Below are 7,500 nucleotides of genomic sequence, written 5' to 3'. Positions count from 1 at the left end.
GAGAGTGAAGAAAATAACCCATTATATTCCATCAACACAGAGTGAAGAAGAAAAAGTTTTTTGAAAGCACCTAAGCCCTCACCTGCAATGACCAACTCTGCCAAACACCTACACCCCACCCCACCCCCCACTCCCAACACTACAAAACCCATTTAACCCGTTATTTTATGGCATCAGTGTGTGCTTTAGGAAACATCAAGACACAAAATGATGGATGAATAGACTGACTATTGTTTACGGACTTGCATGCCTAAAGAGCGTGCGTGAAGGAAAACATCCTTCCATTTCAATTCTAACTAAAACATGATCCAGAGGGATTGAGAGGTGAAAGAGCACAATTTCATAAAGTGTGAGTAAAAACAAAACACGCCATCCTTATTATACAATGTCAAGACCAAGAGACACTTACGTTTTCTTTCTGGTCTATTCTCTTTTAGAAGGTAGTATGAAATTTCACATCAGGGCCAACGCATCGGCTCACATTGTCAATTTTTCCATTTCCATGTCTTTACTGGCACAAGTTCTTCATCATCTTCAATTTCTTCTTCTTCTTCTTCTGAATCCCTCTTCTCTGTTTCGTCTTGTTTTTTTTTTTTTCTTCTCTTTTCTCGTAGGGCACTCTGAATTCCAGTGTCCTTTCCCCTGACAACGATATTAGGTATCTTGACTTTTGTCTCTCTTTCTTAGACGAAGCAGGTATTTTGGAGACAAATACCCATTTACCTTTGCAGATATAGCAAACTTAGCACACACTTTCGTATGACTCTCATCAAATCAACGACCAAAAGAGTAAGTTTTGTTGCCACTTTCGCCTGTGAATTATGCTTTCGTATGACTTTTAGCAAATATTTGACCAGCAGGTCGATCTGTGCTGACTCTTCCATCTTCGTGATCGTTTGAGAGCGGAATGAATACTCTGACGCTAAGACACTCTCCTTATATACAGGGACCTGCTGCGTATGAAACCTAGTCAAATGTAATTTTGCAATAAGATGAAACGATTTCATTGAGGAAGTAAAAGGCAATGATGTACCGTATCGCCTCACACAAAACCTGAAGTGTTAGCTTAGATCCGTGTCAGCAATTTCGAAGACATAACTGAGCTTTCATCAATGCTCTCCATTTACACCACAAAACCACGAGTCCTGGTTCACGCCAAAAGAAATTTCGTTCGGTCCATAAAAAATAGTATCACATCCGAGAAACGCAAAACCGAACTTCCAGAAAACTGAGAACGACGGCTTACACCTACAACGTGAAATGTATGAGTTCAAGTAGTGCGTAAAACTTAGTCAAATTAAATTTTTATAGTCAAGACGAAACGATCTCTTTTCGAAGAAGAAAGCAGACACCAAGCGACAATGGCGATCCGTGTCACACAACACTTTTCAAAATGTATATGATCAGAGGTTTGTTCTAGCGATCTGCACGGTTAAATTAAATGTTGATGTATTTTGCAATAAGACGGACACAATTTCCATGGGATCGCCCATGGAACCATTGTTCGTGCATTAGTTTAATTTTTTAAAATATTTTTTATATAAATCGCCTATAGGATAGACCCAGTAAAACATGGCCATTCTCGTCACTGTGTGAATAGCTACTCAAGTCAATTCGAAGTGAACGCGGTAAGAAAATAAGTATAGCCAATGAAATGGCTTACAACGGGTGATGCATTGTTTTGTTCTAGGACTGTGTGGCATAATAATCCCTATGTTCTTGCGTTGTTACCATTACAGTGCAGACAGACTGAAATGTGAACTTACAAGCCCTCTTTGTGTGTGTGTGTTGTACCATTTCTTCTTACCACATCAAAATACTGAGCGTCACAGTATTGGTTCGCGTTTTCAAGCTGACCATTTTTTTTTATATCTCACTTAAACATTTTAACATAAACACTCACACTCACATCGGTAGAGTCAGAACAGACGTGTTACAGTACTGAGGGGCATGTTATCTTTTTTTTTTTTTTTTTTTTTTTTTTTTTCAAACTAATAAATTGGGGGTTTGTATGAAGTAAAGAACCGAAAGTACAGTGAAACTCAAGGATGATGACCCAATCTGTCTGTCTATTGATGCGTGTATTTACTTAAGAAGAAATATGACCTCTAAAACACAAAGAGATACGGCAAGCATGATTAGAATGAACATAACGATGTTTTCCTTCACGCCCGTGTAATTTAGAGCTTCAATCCTCTTTGAAGACAAACTTGGTCTCCTTTTGTAGGGCTTGAAATAATAAAAAATCTGAAAAAATCTTAAACACTTTGCTATAGATAATTTCATCAACAGACTAAACAACATAAATACCGTTATAACACTAGAAAGCCTTAAATCTTCTATCAAAAAGAAATGCATAAAAAAATTAAAGATTAACGATAACTAACCAATGAAACCGAATTTAACAAAGGCAGTGATATGTGAAGAAATGGCTCTCACTTTGGAAAGGTAGGCGAACGTACTCTGTCATGCACCATCAACTTGAAAAAAAATTATAAACAGAGAGAAACCTGAATTCAAAATTCAGTTTGTTTTCTTCAAAATTGTTTCGTTTCTTTTTTCTTTCTTTTGGAACAAATCTAAGCACTAATATAGAGTGGAAAAGGGAAAATGCACATACAAGCTTTGATATTTCTTTAAAAAAATGAGGGGATATTCCTAACGTTCATAATCACCTATATATGCTTGGACTTGTCTGTGACTTATCCACAAAACAAGATGTACATATTTCTGGTCAAGCTGCAAGTGTGTGCGTGTTTTTGAAAATGGTAAAAATTGGATATACAATTTTCTCGTGACACTTATAAAGTGAAGAGTCTGTGCAAGTGTCAAAAGCCAAAGTCATATAAGTTTTGTATTTTGTACGGCTTGTAAAGATTTCCACTTTAGAAAATGTGAAGTATCACAAGTTATTATCACAAACAGAAGTGGAACATAGGGGATTGCAAGAAAGAAAATAACCCAGACAGTTGGTGTCATCAAGAGTGCTAGAGACGGTACCCGAACTTGCTTGCCTGCTTACTTGAATTAAAGTGATTTTCGCTCTAATGGAGCATATATCACTGGTTTAATAACGCACCGCGTGATTTTTAATTACTCCTGGGGAAGGAAAGAGAGCCTCATCCCCAGGCTTTTATGTACTCACAGACTACTTTTAAATTTAGCCACTCAGGTGTAGGACTAACTAGTCCTTAACAACCTGACTGAAAGGCTTTAAACATGAGTGGGAATAGTCTCACCACACACTCATTTTTCTGTCCGAGCGTGGTAAAGGAGGAAAAAAGGTGCTCAAAAAGACAGCCATGGGTGTTAAGTACTCAACAGAACGCTAGCCCGTACTTATTTCAAATCAAGTCCCGTTTTTGCTAATAGACAGTAAAAAGTACCAATAATGTGTTAACCACTTGTGCAATTAGTTCAAATCTAACGAGTCTGTTAAATTTCCTACTTCCTAACATATCTATCTAATATTAGTACTTAGTGTAGTGTACATAAAAATAGCCATACTGATCTTATTTAAATTATTATGTCTAAGAGACATATACCAGTTTGGTCACTGTTAGGTTTAAAAAGTTAAGTTTGTTGCGGTGTTCCAATGGGTCAAGTTTGTTTCGAGAATAGTTTAGTCAAGGAGGGATACCAAGCCAAATATGGTTCCCTAGTTAATAAAAAGCAATCTTTTGGAGCCCTAAAAAAGGCTGTTTTTTTCTGTTAGAAGGTAACACGTCTGTCTTTTGCTTTCACGTTCTTTCTCGCACTCCTAGTCTCATGATTCTTGATATCAGGAAATGCGTAGCCATGATGGGCGGCAATGTAAGCAGCGGCTTCTACCAGTTGACTGAGGGGGTATCCAGCGTAGGTTTGTTTGTAGAATTGGGAAGAACTCTGACCCTAATCCCCATTGAGAAGGTCTTGGTTTAAAGGTGTCTAGAGATTTGTAGGCAACGTATTGTATGACTCTAATAAACTACCCTGCTTTGTTGACGTCATACAATGCTTGATCTAGTCCCATTTCGGTGTACTTCTCAACGAGTGTCAGCGTCCCCCTCCTCCTCCTCAACCGCCTCAATTTCCTCTTCTGGTTCTGATACTAATTCTTTAGTTGAGGTAGATAGTTTCAAGTCTGCTGCTATGGTGTCTGTCGCTGTTATTGTTGTTGTGGTTGTTCTTTCAGCTGAGATTGCCTGCAGTATCGGAGTGAGAAAAGAACGTTGTTGTTGTTGTAGTGTTTAACGCCATTTTTCAGCACGCGATAGGCTATACATGGCGGCCAGTATTAATGGTGGAGGAAGAACCCGGGAAAAACCCGGAAAGAACCACCGACCCACGAGAAGCTACTGGCAAGCTTTCTCACATACCCACATTAGCCGAATCCGAGACTCGAACCCCACGCAGACAAAGGTGAGATGACAGTGATCCGTAACGGAGAGCGCTTTAGACCACTCGGCCACTCGGGGCCCCAGAAAAGAACGTAGTGCCTCCGATAATTACATTTGAGTTTGCCATACCGTTTGTCTAACATAATTGGCCCTTTGTTTTGCCACCACTCTTTCCGGGGCAGGTTGTTTGTTAGGTATAGTCGGATGTTGACTAGATGTTATTTGTGTTCTCGAGGTGGGTGGATTGCTAACTGGCTAGGTCTGCATTTCTTGCTCCCGCTACTGTTGCGTATATTTCTTCCCTCCACACCGAGTTCTGGGCCTAATTCTTTTAATTTCGTTGTAACCGAACTTACATTATCCATATTATCACCAACAAAAAAAAAAAAAACGTACAAACCTAAAAGAAACACTCACTCACTTTTTTTACAGAACATTACTATTTTTTAAAATTTTGATAAGCGACGGAAACGAAGGACTTAGAGTCGCACTTTCTAACCAAGATAAAGAAATCATGTGCTGATAGACTCACTTCTGTATTTTTTCTTCTAACTGACTAACATATCATAGGCAATGGAATGTTATTTCTTTTCGAGAGCATGGGGTAGCCCTGAATTTTTTTTTTTTTTTGAACTTGAAGCTATGGCGGTCGCTTAGGTTATAAGATGGCGACCTTATCCTGTGAGAAAGCCTGTCGTCAGAGGAGGTCGCCATCTCCTATTCTGGCGACCTCCTCTGACGACAGGCTTTCTCACAGGATAAGGTCGCCATCTTATAACCTAAGCGACCGCCATAGCTTCAAGTTCAAAAAAAAAAAAAAATTCAGGGCTACCCCATGCTCTCGAAAAGAAATAACATTCCATTGCCTATGATATGTTAGTCAGTTAGAAGAAAAAATACAGAAGTGAGTCTATCAGCACATGATTTCTTTATCTTGGTTAGAACGTGCGACTCTAAGTCCTTCGTTTCCGTCGCTTATCAAAATTTTAAAAAATAGTAATGTTCTGTAAAAAAAGTGAGTGAGTGTTTCTTTTAGGTTTGTGCGTTTTTTTTTTTTGTTGGTGATAATAACTTGTGATACTTCACATTTTCTAAAGTGGAAATCTTTACAAGCCGTACAAAATACAAAACTTATATGACTTTGGCTTTTGACACTTGCACAGACTCTTCACTTTATAAGTGTCACGAGAAAATTGTATATCCAATTTTTACCATTTTCAAAAACACGCACACACTTGCAGCTTGACCAGAAATATGTACATCTTGTTTTGTGGATAAGTCACAGACAAGTCCAAGCATATATAGGTGATTATGAACGTTAGGAATATCCCCTCATTTTTTTAAAGAAATATCAAAGCTTGTATGTGCATTTTCCCTTTTCCACTCTATATTAGTGCTTAGATTTGTTCCAAAAGAAAGAAAAAAGAAACGAAACAATTTTGAAGAAAACAAACTGAATTTTGAATTCAGGTTTCTCTCTGTTTATAATTTTTTTTCAAGTTGATGGTGCATGACAGAGTACGTTCGCCTACCTTTCCAAAGTGAGAGCCATTTCTTCACATGTCACTGCCTTTGTTAAATTCGGTTTCATTGGTTAGTTATCGTTAATCTTTAATTTTTTTATGCATTTCTTTTTGATAGAAGATTTAAGGCTTTCTAGTGTTATAACGGTATTTATGTTGTTTAGTCTGTTGATGAAATTATCTATAGCAAAGTGTTTAAGATTTTTTCAGATTTTTTATTATTTCAAGCCCTACAAAAGGAGACCAAGTTTGTCTTCAAAGAGGATTGAAGCTCTAAATTACACGGGCGTGAAGGAAAACATCGTTATGTTCATTCTAATCATGCTTGCCGTATCTCTTTGTGTTTTAGAGGTCATATTTCTTCTTAAGTAAATACACGCATCAATAGACAGACAGATTGGGTCATCATCCTTGAGTTTCACTGTACTTTCGGTTCTTTACTTCATACAAACCCCCAATTTATTAGTTTGAAAAAAAAACAAAAAACAAAAAAAAAAAAGATAACATGCCCCTCAGTACTGTAACACGTCTGTTCTGACTCTACCGATGTGAGTGTGAGTGTTTATGTTAAAATGTTTAAGTGAGATATAAAAAAAAAATGGTCAGCTTGAAAACGCGAACCAATACTGTGACGCTCAGTATTTTGATGTGGTAAGAAGAAATGGTACAACACACACACACAAAGAGGGCTTGTAAGTTCACATTTCAGTCTGTCTGCACTGTAATGGTAACAACGCAAGAACATAGGGATTATTATGCCACACAGTCCTAGAACAAAACAATGCATCACCCGTTGTAAGCCATTTCATTGGCTATACTTATTTTCTTACCGCGTTCACTTCGAATTGACTTGAGTAGCTATTCACACAGTGACGAGAATGGCCATGTTTTACTGGGTCTATCCTATAGGCGATTTATATAAAAAATATTTTAAAAAATTAAACTAATGCACGAACAATGGTTCCATGGGCGATCCCATGGAAATTGTGTCCGTCTTATTGCAAAATACATCAACATTTAATTTAACCGTACAGATCGCTAGAACAAACCTCTGATCATATACATTTTGAAAAGTGTTGTGTGACACGGATCGCCATTGTCGCTTGGTGTCTGCTTTCTTCTTCGAAAAGAGATCGTTTCGTCTTGACTATAAAAATTTAATTTGACTAAGTTTTACGCACTACTTGAACTCATACATTTCACGTTGTAGGTGTAAGCCGTCGTTCTCAGTTTTCTGGAAGTTCGGTTTTGCGTTTCTCGGATGTGATACTATTTTTTATGGACCGAACGAAATTTCTTTTGGCGTGAATCAGGACTCGTGGTTTTGTGGTGTAAATGGAGAGCATTGATGAAAGCTCAGTTATGTCTTCGAAATTGCTGACACGGATCTAAGCTAACACTTCAGGTTTTGTGTGAGGCGATACGGTACATCATTGCCTTTTACTTCCTCAATGAAATCGTTTCATCTTATTGCAAAATTACATTTGACTAGGTTTCATACGCAGCAGGTCCCTGTATATAAGGAGAGTGTCTTAGCGTCAGAGTATTCATTCCGCTCTCAAACGATCACGAAGATGGAAGAGTCAGCACAGATCGAC

The sequence above is a fragment of the Sinohyriopsis cumingii genome, chromosome 17, assembly GCF_028554795.1.
Source record: "Sinohyriopsis cumingii isolate HCF-2022 chromosome 17, ASM2855479v2, whole genome shotgun sequence".
Classification (NCBI taxonomy): domain Eukaryota; kingdom Metazoa; phylum Mollusca; class Bivalvia; order Unionida; family Unionidae; genus Sinohyriopsis; species Sinohyriopsis cumingii.
Note: the sequence above shows the minus strand (reverse complement) of the source record.